Source organism: Salvia miltiorrhiza, chromosome 4 (assembly GCF_028751815.1).
Source record: "Salvia miltiorrhiza cultivar Shanhuang (shh) chromosome 4, IMPLAD_Smil_shh, whole genome shotgun sequence".
Lineage (NCBI taxonomy): Eukaryota > Viridiplantae > Streptophyta > Magnoliopsida > Lamiales > Lamiaceae > Salvia > Salvia miltiorrhiza.
Window position 1 is genome coordinate 10529020 of NC_080390.1, and position 16162 is coordinate 10545181.

General features: G+C 39.0%; 1 long non-coding RNA gene across 1 annotated transcript; it reads right to left on the bottom strand.

Annotated features, from left to right (window-relative positions):
* Positions 1–7228: 7228 nt before the first annotated feature.
* On the bottom strand, positions 7229–10350 carry LOC131022674 (uncharacterized). The gene is made up of 2 exons (XR_009101382.1): positions 9895–10350; positions 7229–8129 (listed from the first exon to the last, which is right to left on the bottom strand). It is a non-coding gene; the product is annotated as an uncharacterized LOC131022674 (long non-coding RNA).
* Positions 10351–16162: the final 5812 nt, after the last annotated feature.

Genomic DNA, 16162 nt, shown 5'->3' on the forward strand with positions numbered 1-16162 from the left:
CCATAATTAGAGCCTGGACAAAGAGTCATTGTCTTAAGGTTGAGATAAAAAAGAAGTTCTTTTCATTAATAAAAGACTGATAAGTCATCAGTCTAAGTACAGAGCAAGACCTACATTGGAGTAAAAAAGAAAAATAAAAACAACATGGGAAACCCATGGACTCCAGCAGTCTGCTTGGCTGCGCCTTGAACTTCTTGATCTTCATCTTCTGTCTTCGTGTCTTCATGTTCCTAAGCTTGTTCTACTCTCACTTGTGTTCCGTTGATTTGAGGTCTTATCCTCTTGGCTAATCTTCCTCATGATCATCGAATGAAATAGGATGATCATGGTGCTTAACCGACTTAAGTTCATAAGATTGTGCTTCTTTTGCCCCCTTTTTGGCAACATCAAAAAGAAGGACGGACCTAAGAAGGAAGCAAAGACCATGCGAAGGTAAGTTCGCATGAGGAAGATATTGGGGTAATTGGGGATGCAGAAGGCGAAGGCTTAGAAGGAGGTTAGGAAGAAGAGCGAAATGATGAGGGAGACAAGAAGAGAAGCAGAGGTTTGGAGAGGTGAGGGGACGTCAATTCAGTGGAGATTGTGAGGTGTTTACCTCGTATTTGGGCAGTTTTTGTGTATGTTTCTGTTGTGCATTCGAGCGTGTTTCATGACTTTTTGCCCTATATTTCACGTGCTCGATGATCTTTTTGGGTGTACTATTGTCGTGTGCAGGATTCGTGAGTTGCCGAGTGTTTTGGCGTTGTTTCGAGCGATTTTCGAAGGCAGGCTCACAGCTGCCGCCGTCGAGACGGCGGCCGCGGCCCCACGGCGCGGGCCGTGCAATGTTTGGAGAGGATCTGCGAAAGGTACTCACGGCGACGCCGTCCCACGGCGGCCGCCAACACGGCGCCGCCGTCCCTGGCGTTCGGCAGTTACGGATTTTCCGTATTTAAGCCCATTTTTAGGGTTTTTCTTCACATCTTCGAACACAGCAGCCTCTAGGGCGAATTTCCACACTTTTATATGGTTTTTGGAGTTTCTAAACATTTACTTTAGCTTTTGGAATCATTGGATCGCTTTTGATGTCAATCAACATTCACCGGATTAGTTTTCTCGGATCACTACGTTTTTGTAAGAACTCACTTTAATTTCTTAGTTATTTGAATCCTTGGTTATTTGATTTCCTTCGTTTATGCTTTTGATGAATGAGATGATTTGAGATTATTGTTATTGAATCTTGATTAATTACGTGAATCATTGTTTCATTATTGTTGCCTACGGATTTCTCTTCGTGATGAATGTCTAGTACTTTCTTTTATGGTGATTTAAGCTTTCTTTGAAATTGAATTGATGCTTGATTTAGTTTCATGCCTAGGTAGTGATTAATCGTTGATGATTCATGAGTTTATGATCGTTTGGTTAGAGTGCTTGATTGAAACCCTAGTTAACAAGTTTAATGTTCAATCACTTTGTTCCTAGTTATTATATCTCTACTGCTTTAGTTGTTGTTTATTGCTTCCTTTCATTTACGTCTTGGTGTTAGAGTGTGAGACAGTGCCAGACCCAACTACCCGATTAGAGTGTTTAGGTTTCTTTTCCGTTCGTGTGAGTAATACAATTAAAGCCCTGCTAAGCCTTCCGTGTGAGACGACTTGAGTCACCTTACCGCCCTAGGACGACCTCGTATAAATTCGAGTCCATCTGTTAGGTGTTTTTGGATGAGTCATGAGGGTCTCACTGTTGACGTAGCGCCGATTGACAATGAGTTCCTGCTCATTGTTGTTGCTCCGCATCGAAGCTTCACAAAAGGCGAGAGGCCTTTTGTTGAAGACGATGAAGTCTGTCCTATTTCAGACAGGTACTTCAAACCAATGCACCGGGCATGAGGATGGAAGACATTCGCTTCGCTGGATACAAGTGAGGGTAGAGCAAACTTTGACGTCAGAGAGACGTTGAGACCCAGTGGAAGGGTCCGGTGAAGACCAGGTATGTGAGCGCCATTCTTCCACTCCATGACTTTGCAGTCATAGATTTCTCCTTTCGTCGGAACAATTTTTCTCTGCAACTTTGGAAATATTGAAATTTTTTCTCACAGTGAAGGCTGTGGAGAGTTGTTAGTTGATGCAGAAAAATTGAAAAGACAACATGGTATAAATAGACAGGATGTGAACCATGTGAGAAGATGAAAATTTTTGAAAAATGTGCCTAAAATGCATTTGAAGAAAAAATTCGCGTCCGCCGTCACTGCGAGGGACTGTGTCTTCAAAAAGTTGAAAGGCATCATTGCATTCTGTCATGTCAATGAGCTTCTCAAGAAGTTTTATTGCAGAGGCAAAAAGGTTGGAAAGATTTTTCGTAAAAGATCAGGACAAGTTCCATCAAAACAGATTTTCCTTTTTAAAGACTTTTGTCCTTCTCGGATATTCCATTTTCCAACAATCAATTAAAGTTTTTGAAAGAAACTGATCAGTTAGAGAAAAGTTTTTTGAACTAAAAACATAAAACTTTAAACTGAAATAACTGATTTTAAAAGTAAGCCCTTAAAAAAAAACATACTGATCAACTGAACATTGTAGTCAGTTGATACCACTTGATCCTGGTTGATTCATCAGGATGTCTTCTTCTTCAGATGAGCGTTCAGACTTCATTGCTTTCCACGTCGTAGAATCAGCAGTTGGTGACCACCAGTCAACATGACTGTTTGAGAAAGTCTTCAAACACAGCATCACTCTTCAGGGTTGATGAGGCCGATCTTTCCACATAGATCAATGAACCTCTCTTCTGGAAGAGCCTTGGTCAGCAGGTCCGCTCTCTGAACAGCAGTGGGAATCCATTCCACAGAGATATTCTTCTTTTCGACATGATCACGGATAAAGTGATGTCGAATAGCAATATGTTTAACTCTGGTGTGATGAACTGGATTATGGGAGATTGCAATAGCACTGGAGCTGTCGCAATAGATAGGAACTTCCTTTTCGTCGATCCCATAGTCCTTTAATTGATGGACTAACCACAGGATTTGTGAGCAGCAGCTTCCGGCAGCAACATATTCAGCTTCAGTTGTAGAGGTGGCGACTGAAGTCTGCTTCTTTGAAAACCATGAAATGAGCTTGTTGCCTAGGAATTGACATGTTCCGGAGGTTGATTTGCGATCAAGCTTGCATCCACCGAAGTCAGAGTCTGAATATCCGGTGAGCTTGATGTCGTCGTCTGCTGGATACCACAATCCTAAATTGGGTGTGTCTTTAAGATATCTTAGAATCCGCTTTGCTGCATCCAAATGAGCTTCCTTTGGATCTGATTGATATCTCGCGCATACCCCGACTGCAAATGCGATGTCTGGTCTGCTCGCAGTTAAATACAGCAAAGATCCAATGATTTCTCTGTACTTCGTCGAAGAGAGATTTTCCTTCTGAACCTGGATCAACTTTCCAGTTTGTGTTCATTGGGATCTTGACTGACTTCATGTGCTGAATACCGAACTAGGCTATCAGTTCCTTGGCATACTTGGACTGACTGATCAATATTCCTTCATTGGTCTGCTTGACTTGCAATCCGAGAAAGAAATTCATTTCTCCTATCATGGACATTTGAAACTTGTTGGTCATGATGTCAGCAAACTTCTTGCACATGTGTTCGGATTTGGATCCGCAGATTATGTCATCGACATAAATCTGAACAAGCAAGAGATCTTCTCCTTCTTTGAGAGTGAACATAGTTCTGTCCACAGATCCTTTCTTGAAACCTTGTTCAACAAGATACTCCGAGAGAGTATCATACCATGCTCTTGGTGCTTGCTTCAATCCATAGAGCGCTTTCTTCAGCTTGTACACCTTTTCTGGTCCAGCAACCTCAAACCCAGGAGGTTGTTCTACATAGACTTCATCTGTGAGCACTCCATTGAGAAATGCACACTTGACATCCATTTGGTATACCTTGAAACCTTTGTGAGCTGCGAAGGCTAAGAAGAGTCTGACTTGACTGCTTCCAATCTGGCAACTGGAGTGAACGTCTCGTCGTAGTCTATTCCTTCTTCTTGACTGTATTCTTTAGCTACAAGTCTTGCTTTGTTTCTCACAACGTTTCCTTCTTCGTCTTTCTTGTTCTTGAAAATCCATTTCAAGCCAATCACCTTTGCATCGTCTGGTCGATCCACAAGCTCCCAAATTGAATTCCGGTTGAATTCATTTAGTTCTTCTAGCATTGCGATGACCCAATGAGTAGACTTCAGAGCTTCTTCAATATCCTTGGGCTCTGTAGATGATAAGAAACAGCTGAAAATCTTATCTTCGTTGATGCAGTTCTGGTTGATGTCGAAGACGAGGTTGCACATTGATCTCCGAGTCTTGACGCCATCTGATGGTTCTCCAATGATGTTCTCCTTTGAGTGGAGTTCAAACCATCTACGATATTTCTTGATCTCTTCTGGAGATGGTGGGGCTTCTTCGGTCAGAATAGTTTTGAGGTGTTGAGTACCTTCTGGAACAGGGGAGAGTTGAGCTGGATCTGTTTCACCACGTTCAACTCGATCTTCAGCAACTGGAGTTCCCCCTTGACTGATGCCATCTGCATTGGCTCCAGTCTGAACTTCAGACCTTTGGTTGATCTTCTGATACTGAAGCATCTCAGTATCTTCATCTTTGCTTGGTCCCCACACCAAGACAGTAGAGGGCTCGGTGTTATGGATTTCAGCTTTGGAACCTTCAGTGTTTTGGACACACTTTTCAGCTTCTTGTTCCCTGAAATCATCTGTAGACTCATCAAAGATCATATGAGGTGTTTCTTCAACACAAAGAGTTTGAGAGTTAAACACTCGATATGCTTTGCTTGAACGTTCTGTTCCAGAGTATCCAAGGAAGACTCCTGGATCAGCCTTGCTATCGAAAGTGTTTAACCTCTTCTTTTCATTGATGTGGATGAAACACTTAGAACCGAAAGCATGAAAGTGGGCAATCGAAGGCTTTCTGTTCTTCCATAGCTCGTATGGAGTTTTTCCATGTCTCTGAGTGAGGAAGGAGCGATTCTGTGTGTAGCATGCGTTGTTGACTGCTTCGGCCCAAAACTTCAAGGGGAGTTTTGATTCGGCTAGCATGGTCCTTGCTGCTTCCTTCAAAGACCGGTTTCTTCTTTCTGCAACTCCGTTCTGCTGTGGAGTTCTTGCTGCAGAAGTTTGATGACTGATTCCTTGTTCATCACAATACTCACGAATGACAGTATTGAGGAACTCAGTCCCACGATCTGATCTGATGCTGATGATGTTGACTTCCTTTTCAACGCTCAGTCTTCTCAGCAGCTTTGGCAGTTCCTCCAGCGTTTCTTTCTTCTTGAATAGAAAGATAACCCAAGTATCTTGTGAATAATCATCCACAACTACTAAGGTGTACTTCCTACCATTGTAGCTTCTTGGAGTGATCGGGCCAAACAGATCCATGTGAAGTAGATGCAGAACCCTTTCAGAGGAGTGTCCTGACTTTGACTTGAATGACATCCGTGTCTGCTTTCCTCTTTGGCATGCTTCACATTCTTGCTTCTTCTGAAACACAATAGAAGGAAGACCTTCTACCAGTTGATGTTTAGCAAGTTTGTTGATCGTCTTGAAGTTGAGATGGTTGAGTCTCTTGTGCCACAGCCAGTTTAGCTCCGAGCTGTTCTTGCTGATGAGGCAGGTTTCTGGTGGGCTGTCTTCCCAAGAAATGACGTAGAGACTCCCTTGTCTGAATCCTTTTAGAACCACCTTCTTTTGATTGTTTCTAACAGTGAATTCATCTTTCTTGATTTTCACTGTGAAACGCTGTCACAAAATTGACTCACAGACAACAAGTTATGTTTAAGACCAGAAACAAAGCTAACATTACTGATACTGGCGTTACCCATTATGAGAACACCGTAGCCTTTTGTTTCTCCGATTGAGTTGTCTCCGAATGCAACTTTGGATCCAGCTTTCTCAACGTACTGAGACAGATATTCTTTATAGCCTGTCATGTGCTTCGAGCAGCCACTATCCAGATACCACGTTATGATTGAAGCTTTAACCTCTTCCTTCTTTTTGTGTTTCCTGACATTGACCTGCAAGGAAGAGTAGCTTCAGGCACTCAATCAAGCTTTGGGTCCTTCGATGTTAGTTCGAGTTCCCTTTGGAACCCATATCTGCTTCAGAATTGTTCTGGCTGATCTCTTGCGCTTTGTTGATTGTCTGATTGACGTTGTTGGCGCTTCAGTTGGCACATGAGCATTCTTCTGTTGAGAAATTCCTTTGAAGGCCTCACTCTTGTAGCAATTCTGTCTGATGAGTGGTTGAGGTCTTCTTTGCTCGGCGAAGTATCTTCCTTGAGATACTCGAGTCTTTGTAGACTTATGGAGACTTGTCTGACGTCCAGTTGCTTGTCGTTGTGGATGACGCTTAGCTCGTCTGGACTCAGCCGTGTTTGGTCTCCATGGATATTGTTCCTTCTGAAACTGAACTGATGTCAGTCTCTGACAGTCGTGGCCTTTCTTCCCCCTGGATTGGTGAGGAAGATTCTTCTTGATTCCTGATGTTCCTTCCCCGATCTTTGACTGAAATCTGCTTTCCAGTCTTCTCAGTAAGATGATCTGGTTGGGGGCCTCCTTTGCTCGTCTATAGCTCCGTGGAGGTGGAACATTTGATCTAGCCATCAGTCTGCGCTTGCGAACTTCATCCATATCATGATCTCTTGATTCTTATGATGTTGTGATTTCAGAAGGATCGTCCTTTGAAATGATCATGATCTTCTTTCCTTTGTCAGCTGCAACCTTTCCTCCAATGCTTTTAACAAGGCCTTTCAATGGAAAGTTGCTCATCATGGGTGACTGCATCATGCAGTTCTTGACTGTTTCTTCCAGCTTGTGATTGAGCCTCTTGATCTCATGAGATGCTTTCTCACATTCTGAGTTGGAGTTTCTGAGCTTTTTCTCCAGTCGGCTGTTCTCCATGATTAGCTGATCAAGACAAGTTTCATCCGGAAAGTAGATGATTGTCTGATTCTTAGCTCGTTCATCATTGATCTCCTTGTCCAATTTCTGATTTTGTTTGAGGAGATCTTCGAACATTTTCCTTAACTGACAGTGATCAGTCATGAGCTGATCAAACTCGTCAGTTTCATCGGATGAGCTATCTCCAGATTCTGAGTGGTCTCCTGTCACACCCCAATTCTTGAAAGAATAAATATAATCGAGGTGCAACTAATTCATAAAAATAAACAAGGAACAACCTTGTAAAAACCCGAAATAGGATAGAAAGTCGGGCTATGCCCCTTTGGATCACAAGTTTTGTTTCATGCTTCTGACAACCAACATTCATTAGCATAAAACTAGAATTTCAAATTTAAGCTCGACATGAAGTCATCTTAAGTTGAGAAAACAAAAGATGTATAAGAGTAATTGCTACAGCGGAAGTCTAACATATGAATTTTAACTCTAGCCTCAGCTCCGTCCCGTCAGCACCAGCCAGCCAACCTGAAAACATTTGAAAGTATTTTTGGGCTAAGTACTAATGTACTTAGTGGGCATGCATTTTCATAAACATTTCATATTTTCGTAAGAGCAGTTTATCCAATTATACTTGACATGACTTAGAAGGTTTTAAAATGAAATAATTTCTAAGCATGTTAAAACATTTTTCATTTGTGCGCACATGTCACACTCCCTTTCCGTTACTCGCTGTGATCCCGGACCTTTTAGCCACCGACGGATCCATATCTCCCGCTTTACTTGAACTGAGGGCGTAACCCAGTCAAGTTCCCATTTGGGACCCAATGCTCCGGAACACATCCCGTCGAGCACCCTTATAACGCCTCATACATGATTAGTGCCCGATGGAGATCAACCCACCAGGTCAGCTAATAGGTGTACACAATTCTCAAACAACGTGTTAGGTCATAAGAGAACCTCGATCGATTAACTTATGCGAGCCTTAAACAGAGCAGAGTGCACAAAATATTTTATTGGATAAACAGTTTTCATTACATTAAATAAACAATTTGCATTTCATTGAAAACATTTAGAGCTTAATAACTCAATCATACTTTGTACATTTGGAAAGTAAGCCCACCTGGATAGGCAAAGCCTGAAGATCATACACATAAAAACCTGTCTTGGGAAAACAGCGCTAATTCCCCTGGTCACAAAGCCTACAAGAAATTTTATTCTTAATAGGTCTCATGAAACTAATCTTAATGTATTTATGGATGTACTAAACATACTTGATTCATCACGCCGGGTTTTCAAATTTAATGAATAAATACTTGAAAACTAAATTTCTTGAGTTAAGGACACCAACAATATCCTTACTCGATTTTCTTTTAGTGTTTTAGGGTTCTAGCATCCATAATTCGTTCCATTAAAGACAATCGAAAACCAACATAACCTCGTGACTAACCACATAATATCACGTAATCACGTAAACAATAAACAGAAAGAAATAAAATCCTTAAGTTTAGTATCATTAAAATCACAAGTTCATATGAACATAAAAGAAATCATGCACCATTTTTATAACATTCTATACATTTCATTTTTTTTTTTCATGTAAATAAATAAGAAATTCCATTATTCATTTATAAATAATAAAACATTTTAAAATCCATTGAGATGAAATAAAACATTTTAACCATTTAAAATACATACTCAAAAAGCCTTGAAATATTATAAAAATGAGGGTTTAATCCCAAAATTTGTTTTCATTTTTAAAGTCCATCAATAAATTAAATAAAATAACGGACCTCATTTAAAATAAATAGTCCCAACCTTAAATATTAAAATTTAAATCAAGAGATTTAAATTCACTAAAATAATTTAGTGAAAATTCAAACACATAGGCAACACAATCACATAAGGCACATAAGAATCACAATCAAACATCATTAAAATATGCTCTATTTTCACACTGACTCAACTTCAAAATTTAAATTGTTCTGACTCCGACATCTCCTGGACTCGAGACTCATACTGAAAGAAATTTCTTCGAGTCTAGTTTCATTTAAAAAAAAATAGAGTCGAAAGCTCCAAGTGGTTTGAGAGATATGACGTTTTTACCACGATCTACCATTTCTGGCAGTTTTGTGCAACCGAAGGTTACAATTTTTGAAAAATAGTAAACGTTGTCAAACTGGGCTCAACTTTGGTGGATATCTAGATAACACAATAAGGTTGATACCATAAAAAGTTGGAAAGCTAGATCACATAGGGAGCTACTTAAATGAATAACTCTTTCCCCTGTTCTCTGAAATTCTCGGTGGTAATGTGCAGTTTAGGTTTTGCATTTTAAAGAAATATCAAACGAAATTGAAATAGCTTGAAATTTTACCAGGGTACTCAAGACTCATGTAGAAACTTTCTATAAAATTTTCAAAGTTATTAGACATCGACAAACCATCGATCACAGTAGGTCAGTAGGCCTACGAAATTCTCCAATTTGTATTTAAAACTTATATATCTTAATAATATCTCTAACTTGAATATAACATCATAATTCTCAACAACAACTCATTTCATCACTTCTAATCATCAATCTAAACCATCACTTAACATCATAGCATGCTCAAGAACTCATATACCCACTCAAATCTTCAAATCAACATCATATAACAAAATCACATATAGAAACACATATATATCATCTTCTTCCTCAAACTAACATTTTTCATTTTTCACTTCTCAACCTCAAGCTTCAATCTCATCCATCATTAATCATCTAGATCATCTCATAAACTCAAATCCATCATCATATAACTCAAGCCAAGTCAAGAAAATAAACAACAAAATTCGTAAGGTTTCAAGCTCCTAATTTTCGAAAGTTTCATAAAAATAAATTGGGTGATTTTCTTGCTCAATCATGATCATATACTCACTCACATATCATTAATATGATCAAATAAATAATCTAAGATCACTTACTCAAGGATTTAAAAGGTGATCAAGACTTTGCTCCAACTTTGATCTTAGCTCTAGCTTCTTGAATTTGATGAAATATGATAGTATTTGATTGGATTGGATGGTGGATTATCTCATAGTAGTGTTTGATGAAGCTTCTCTAAGCTTTCTTCAATGGACATCAATGGAGGAAAAGAGAGTATAGTGAGAGAGATTGAGTGAGAGCCGAGAGTGAAGTGTGAGGAAGAAAATGAAGTGTGCTTTGTCTTGCTAAGTGTAATATGGAATGTAGTGGTGGGGAGGTAGGAGTAGTGGTGGGGGAAAAAGAGTGTAGTGGTGGAAGAGTAGGTGGATGTGGAAGAGTAGGTGGATAAATTAGGTGGAGAAATTAGGTGGAGAAATTAGGTGAATAAATAAAATATAATAAAATAAAGTCTTCCGGGTTGTATTATGAAAACTGTAATAATCGTTCAGGGTTTGCTTAAATAAAAGCTCGTGAAAATGCTTTGAATGCTAAATTAAATAAATATGCGACGCACATAAATTTAATAACTAAATTTATAAATGTTTTTTTTTTCTAAAACATTTTTGTTGGAATTAAAATAAATTCATTTTCTTTATATCCGGCGTGAATCATCATGACTTCTAAGTTCAAAATTACTCTAAATTTAGCTAGGAAAAAGCGGGGTGTTACATCTCCTGAAAGCATCAGGAAGTTATCAGTATAAGGAGTTTTTGAGTGAGAGATTACCTTTGAGCCATTCATTCCATTGTCGTAGCTGTTGTCAGCCACGCTTTCTGATTCATTGGCCATCAGGGCTCGGCTCTCATCGTCTGAGCTGGAACTGTCGAAGTCGGATGATTCTGATGTGTCTTTGGAAGAATTAGCATCGTCAGCAACCATCGCTTTCTTCTTCGAAAAGCTACGATCTTTCTTAGCTCTCAGTTCTCTGCGCTCAGCTTGAGTCAGATCAGGGCATTCATGTTGAAAGTGCCCTTTCTTTCTACATCCAAAGCATTCCATGTCTTTGATGTCGTAAGCGGCTGACTTCTTTTCTCCGCTTCGATCTGAGGAATGTCTGGGGTTGCTTTCTCTTTCCTTTCCTTTGTAGTGCTGCTTGTGGAACCTTCTGTACTTCCGGAACTTGGACTCCATCTTGTTGAATCTTTCAGTCAACAATGCATATTGACTGAAGAAGTCCTCTGGGTTGAGTTTCGTTGGTTCCTTGATCTGCTTCTTGCCTTCTCTTGTTGAGGCCTTCAGTGCAACTCCTCTTGAGGTTGATGGACCATCTTCGTCTGATCCTCCAGCCTTCTTGTTTCCAAGATTTCTCAGAAGGTCGAACTCATTTGCCATGAGATCGGAGAAAAGCTTGTTTGTCGGGAGCTGACTGAAACCTGGCTTATGCTGATGAGCGACTGAGTAGATCTGCCATTCTCCACGTGGCAGTGCTCGAAGAATCTTCAGGTTGATTTCTCGTTGAGTGTATTTGTCTTTAGAAATGGATTGAACTTCATTCAAAATTTGGTTGAATCTAAGTTCCATTTCCTCGACAGATTCATTCTTGAGCATGAGGAAGGAGTCGAACTTCTGACAAGCTATAGATAGCTTATTCTCCTTGATTTCCTCGGAACCTACGCACATTCTTTCCAAGATGTCCCACATCTCCTTCGCAGTTCCGCACTTGATGATCTTCATGACATGCTTGTCGGGAATGATTCCGGAGATGATGCTTTTGGCGAGGTTGTCTAGCTCATCTTGCTTCCTTTCTTCGGTGGTGAAGTCTGCTTTTTGCTTGGGCTGGACCTCATCGTAAGGATCTTGTTGTGGATCAACATGAACCCTTTTTACAGCTTCGATGATGATGATTGGTCCGCTGGTGATGACTTCCCACATTCGGCAATGTTGGGCGGTGATGAAGCTTTCAAGCCGAAACTTCCATATGTCGTATTTTTCAATACTTAACATAGGTAAAGAAGATAATCTGCTGTGTTAGTCTCCATAAAAAAAAAAGAGAACAGATAACAGCAGATAGAACAGATAGCAAACACAAAAAGAAAGAGAGAACTTTTTCGAGACCTTTAAGAAAAAGGATCTAGTTCAATTAGAACCTAGTCAGATACAGGTAGTTCTTGCGAACAACCTGCTCTGATACCAATTGTTAGGTCCTGAGGGTCTCGAATAGGTGTATGGGGGGGAATACACTTATGGGCTATTTTTCAATCAATCCTCAATCAGAGGGATCTCAGTCAGAGATCAAAACGAAACTTTGCATGCAAACAAAGACGTCTGTTTTACTGAAATCAGTTTTGACCAAACAGGGTTGACGACTGATACTGAATGCTCTTCAGTAAAGAGTTATCAGTTAAGTTGCTGGAACTTAACTGATGCAAGTAAGGGCTTCAGTCGAGTTTGCTAAAACAGAGACGATAACACTCTTCCTGACTATCAGAAGATAGATCAGTCAGAGTGATATCGTACACAGCGGAAATAAAACTTAGTTTCGAAATAGCCTCGGTGGAGCAAGTTGTTGGTTATGGTTTCTCTTTGCAGTTAGTCAGTGTTCAGTTTTATCAATTGAAATAACACAAGTAAGAATGTAAAACTGAAAGCTGTAAACAACACAGAGACTTTTACGTGGTTCGGAAAAACCCTTTTCTACATCCACGGTTGGTTGATCAGACCAATAACAATCCACTCCGCAAGTGCTTAACAGGTGCACTGCAAACCAAACCGTGTGCTTGCCGGGTGCACACAACCGTACACTGAAGAAAACCCTTCTCCAGTACCCACGCTTCACTCGCGTCGGATTTCCCTTGCTTAACACAACTCGTGCTAAGACTCTCAGAGTCAGAAAACCCTTCTGACCTCCGAATCACTCAAAACACTCTTATGGGGGGAGGTTTGAACGAGTGCCAACTATACTTACAAAGAACAAGTTCTTTGAAGCAAGTTTGACCTTTGGCTTCAAGGTAAACAGATATATGCCTAGGGTCTAAGAGAATGTGTGTAATCAGTAGTGACTGATTTTGGCTTTGGAATTCTCTTCTTCGATTCAAGCTTTGGGGAGTTTAAGCTTAAGGCTGAGTAGCTATTTCGGCAGAGCTTCAGCTTATGTTGTTGAATCGGTGAAGGTTGAAGTGATCCTCGAGCGCTATTTGTAGGAGAACTCTTGAATAGATCCGTTGGCGTAAATCGTCCTCAAGATTTCTTCCGTTGGAGAGCAATTCGAATTTGGGCTGAGGCTTCAATCTTCGAGGTTCCTTGTCTGGGTGGAAACGGCTCTCTTTGATGGACAGGAGATGTGACGTCTCTGAAAAGTAACCACCAGATAGGAATGACCTCTGCAGAGATAAGATCCTGAGATCTCTGCATTTAATGCGGCTGTACTTTGTGAGTACGTGGCTTGCTCTGAACGTTGGAAGATCAGTCCTAGGATGAATGTTCAACTGATACTTGACTTTAGTATCAGTCCTTTGCGCATTTAGTAATCAGTCTTCAACTGATTCTTCAACTGATACTTCAGTTGGTATCTGCAGTCTTCAGTCTTCAGTCCTTCGTTCTTCAGTCTTCAGTCTTCGACACCGCAAGCTAAACTAGAAACGAACTCTAACACTTGAGTTCAAAACAATTCTAGTCTATTACAATTAAGTCCTATGATTTTTGGTATCATCAAAACAAGGGTTAGGATATTCCACAAGGTTCCCAACAACGTGTTTGACCCTAAACACGTTATTCATCAAGAAGAAATCACCCTCGAACCAGACTTGAGTTTTGAAGAGAAGCCAGAACGAATTATGGATCGAAAGGTCCAACAATTGCGAACGAAGTCTATTCCATTATTCAAGGTGATGTGGAATCATCATGGAGAGGAAGAAGCTACGTGGGAACTCGAAGATAAAATGAGAGATAAATATCCAGAACTATTCTCCGATGATTAGTAAATTTCGAGACGAAATTTATTTAAGGGGGTGAGGATGTAATACCCGCCATTTTTTTAAATTATCTATATATATATATATATATAATATTATAAAGATTATTTCGTAGGAATTTAAACTTTTATCATTTGCTAAAACTAGGAAATTTCTAAACATGCTTAAAAGTATTCCGCGTCCAGTAAGGATGTGTGACTCATTAAATGTTTTTTAGTATAATAATAATAATAATAATAATAATAATAATAATAATAATAATAATAATAATAATAATAATAATGCATATGTATATGAATATATATGTATATTAATGATTTCTATATCCATCAATTAAATTTCAAAAATGGGATTATTATTAACTATATATATATACATACATACATATATATATATATATATATATATATATATATATATATAGGGAGAGGTTCAGGAAAGAACCATAAATAAAAAAAAAACGGAGAACCATTTTCAGCCATTCGATCATCAAGATCTACGGTGGATACATCATCTTGTTGGATGAATGCAGATCCTGGGTTCGAATCCTGAAGGGAGCAATTTTTTTTATTTTTTTGAGTGCATTAATTTTAACAGCGAATGCATTAATTTTTACAGTGAATGCATTAGATTTGATGGTTCTCCCGTTCTCACAAATAATGTAGTTCTCTCTAGAACCACACCCTATATATATATATATATATATATATATAGGGGAGGGCTAAAATAAAAACACTTCTTAAAATATAAAATATAAAATATAAACAATTTTCAGCCCTTATATCATCAAGATCTACGGTTGATTCGTAACCCTTTTGGATGAATTCATGGTCCTGGGTTCGAATTCCAAAGGTAGCAAAAATTTATTTTTCACAATTCGTAACCCTGTTGGATAAAATTCGTACATTAAAAAACGTTTATATTTATATTTTAAGAAGTATTTTCACTGTAGCCCTCCCATATATATATATATATTATCCTGCTATTTATTTAGCAACGTTTGTGATATATATATATATATATATATATATATGGGTGGGCTACCGTGAGAGCGCATCTTAAAATAAGAAATAAGAGCAATTTTTAATGTATGAATTTTATGTAGAACACGTATGAATTCGCTGTATAAAGGTATGAATTGTGAAAAATAAATTTTTGCTACCTTTGGGATTCGAACTCAGGACCATAAATTCATCCAACATGATTACGAATCAACCGTAGATCTTGATTATCTAAGGGCTGAAAATGATTCTTATTTTATATCTTAAGAAATGCTCTTATTTTAGCCATTCCCTATATATATATATATATATATATATATATATATATATATATATACATTGAGCTAACTGATATTATATGTCGATAAATTATATTATGCTTATATGAGCATAAAATGATATTATTATATTTTTCATTACGCAATGAAAAATTTATTTATCTATATTCTATGGGTAGAATTTAAAGGACATATCATTCTTGATGATATAAGAAATAATCGTTTATATTAATAAGCGATTTTAGTTACTTTGGTGACAATGCATAATATTAGAAACATATATATATTATTATTGCATTGTTAATAGCCCACACTTTAAAATTTTAATTGGGAATAAGCTATGATACAATTACAGCTTGATAATTGAGCTAAGTTTGATATTATGGGGATGAATTACTATCATTTTTGGAATAATTAAATTATTCATAGTTTATATGCATCACAATTTATTTATTTTATTTATAGTAATATTTTATGGAGAGATCATATTTTTGTGTAATACCAAGTATTCCGCTATATCGTATTTACGGAAACTGAATATAGTACTCCAGGAAACAGCGGTGATAGCCGTGATAGCCTACGAAAAGTAGGGTGGGCGGCAAGATTTATACAAAGATTTGCGATAAGGACAATAGAATGTCTTAGACATTCCCTTACGCTATTGAGTTAATTTACATTTAACACTCTCTCACATGCGAACTATTTTTTTTTCCATTTCATAAACAGCTGCCTTCTTCACGCTTACACTCAGTCATCTACTTCCAGAGAAACTCTCTCTTTCCTCTCTTGCACAGCACCACCGCCTCACCATCCTTTTAGCAACACTCACCACCCTCTCTCACCTCCGTAATCACCAAACGACGAAGGAAGCAGCCGGCAGCGAGCAGCAGCAGCAGCGAGCAAGCCCCAGCCGCGCCGCCCCGTCGCCGCGCTGCCCCGTCGCCACGCCGCCACTTCAAGCTCGTCGGTTGAGCTCCGCCGGCCACCTACGTTACCACCACGGCCCTCCTACGTCGACACCCTCGCAAAAGCTAGCCAAGGACGCTGCGGAATTCACGAGAGAGACGTTGCAAATCT